The sequence below is a fragment of the Lampris incognitus genome, unplaced genomic scaffold (genome assembly GCF_029633865.1).
Source record: "Lampris incognitus isolate fLamInc1 unplaced genomic scaffold, fLamInc1.hap2 scaffold_91, whole genome shotgun sequence".
Taxonomy (NCBI): domain Eukaryota; kingdom Metazoa; phylum Chordata; class Actinopteri; order Lampriformes; family Lampridae; genus Lampris; species Lampris incognitus.
In genome coordinates this window covers 87,501-90,000 of record NW_026611585.1, presented here as the reverse complement: position 1 = coordinate 90,000, position 2,500 = coordinate 87,501, and positions in this window count along the sequence as shown.

Below are 2,500 nucleotides of genomic sequence, written 5' to 3'. Positions count from 1 at the left end.
CGGTCTCTCTGTCTAGCCAATCTGTACAAGTCTTTTTCTCCTTCCTTAGTGTCTAACCTGTCATACAGCTCACCGTACGACTTTTCCTTTACCTTTGCCACCTCTCTCTTTGCTTTACGCTGCATCTCCTTGTACTCCTGTGTACTTTCTTCATCTCTCTGACTATCCCACTTCTTCTTTGCCAACCTTTTCCTCTGTATACTTTGCTCTACTTCCTCCTTCCACCACCACCACCACCACCACCACCACCACCACCACCACCACCACCACCACCGCCAAGTCTCCTTGTCTTCCTTCCTCTGTCCCGATGACACACCAAGTACCTTCCTAGCTGTCTTCCTCGCTATTTCTGCAGCGCTTGCCCAGCCATCTGGCAACTCTTCACTACCACTCAGTGCCTGTGTTAACTCCTGCCTGAACTCCACACAACAGTCTTCCTTCTTCAACTTCCACCATTTGATCTTCGGCTGTGTCTTCACTCGCTTCCTCATGTTGGTCTCCAAAGTCATCTTACAGACCACCATCCGATGCTGCCTAGCTACGTTCTCCCCTGTCACCACCTTGCAGTATGCAATCCCTTTTACATCGCGCCTTCTACACAAGATATAGTCCACCTGTGTGCACTTTCCTCCACTCGTATACGTCGTCACCCTGTGCTCCTCCCTCTTCTTGAAATATGTATTCACCTCAGCCATTTCCATCCTTTTCGCAAAATCGAACACCATCTGTCCTTCCACATTTCTCTCCTCGATTCCATACCTTACCATCAACTCCTCACCACCTCTGTTCCCTTCAGCAACGTGTCCATCGAAGTCCGCTCCAATCACCACTCCCTCCTCCTTGGGTACCCTTTCCACCACGTCGTCCAACTCAACTCCAGAATTCTTCTTTTTCGTCCATCTTACACCCGACTTGCGGGGCATATGCGCTGATAACCGTCAGCAATACACCTTCGATTTCCAGCTTCATAATCCTCACTCTGTCTGACACTGTGTTCACCTCCAGCACGCTCTTGACATACTCTTCCTTCAGAATGACCCCTACCCCATTTCTCCTCCCATTCGCACCATGGTAGAAGAGTTTGAACCCACCTGCGATACTCCTGGCCTTACTCCCCTTCCACCTTGTCTCTTGTCACCTTTCTTCTTTCCATCACGTCAGCCAGCTCTCTCCCTTTACTAGCCATAGTGCCAACATTCAAAGTTCCGACTGACTCTCACCTCCACACGCCTACCCTTCCTCCTCTCTAGCTGCCTCTGGACATGCCTTCCCCCTCTCCTTTTCCTTCGCCCAACAGTAGCCTAGTTTCCACCGGCACTCCGCTGGTTAACAGTACCGATGGCGGTCGTCGGTAACCCGAGCCTCGACCGATCCGGTATGGAAATCTTATTTATGATCCGCATATTTGATTTGGCAAAGATTTGACGCCGGATGCCCTTCCTGACGTAACCCTCCCCATTTGTCCGGGCTTGGGACCTGCACTAAGAATGCACTGGCTTGTGCATCCTCAGTGGCTGGGTTGCACGCTTTTCTATGTTTGCCCCTCACTTTTGTGGCGTGAACGATCAATTCTAGTAATACAGGTGTGTTTATGTTAGGTATCACAGACACACGCACACGCACAATATATGTCCAAAAGTATTGACATAACTGACCATTACACCTACAGGAGCTTTTCTGACATCTCATTCTGAATCCATAGAAACCCATATTCCACGAAGCTCCCGGCGCACAGTTTTTGTGCCGATGTTAATGCCAGGAGAAGTTTGGATCTCTGCAGTTATTGAGTGAACAGAGCGTTGGCGACTTGAGTTGCTGTTGTTCCTAAAGGCTTGCACTTTTCAATAATATGATGATATATGAAGCATAGAGAGTAAACGGGATAGATACCTTTTGAACAGCACCCTGTAGTACAGCACTTTGAAGGTACATATGTCGTCACTTGCTGTAGTGGTTTTTACTGATGGGCGTGGCCAGGTTTTCAGAAGCCTCTCAGTTGTCAATGTGAGAGCCAGGGGACGCGTCTGCCGTACGTTTAGGGTTAGGGTTAGGTGATTTCTCTGGTAGGGCTGCTTACACCACACCCCGGACTGGATTTGTTGCGTGTTTGTGTCCTGATCGATGGGCCAACTTAACACGCCTTCGGAGGGTGTCCGCCGGCCGGCTTTGCCGGCGTTCGGGCGGTCGGTTCCTCCGGTCTGGCGGATCGATGTCCTTTATTTAATGTTCTTAGTGGCGAGCAGAGTGCGGAGTGGGAGGGGCTCTACCGCGTAGTCGTCCTCTCCGTTGCACAGCTCGACAGCGTGCTCGGCGGTGCTCAGCCGGACCGTCTATCCCAGTTGCTCTTCCACGGCTCCCCTCGCGAGGCTTGCCGCCCCCCCCCCTCCCCCTCCAACATCTGTATGGGGAGGGGTGGAACAGCTCCGTGTTTACCTCGCGGGGCTTCCCGGGAGACATTTTCTCAAAGTCCTCGTGTGACCGGTCTACTTTTTCATTGCGT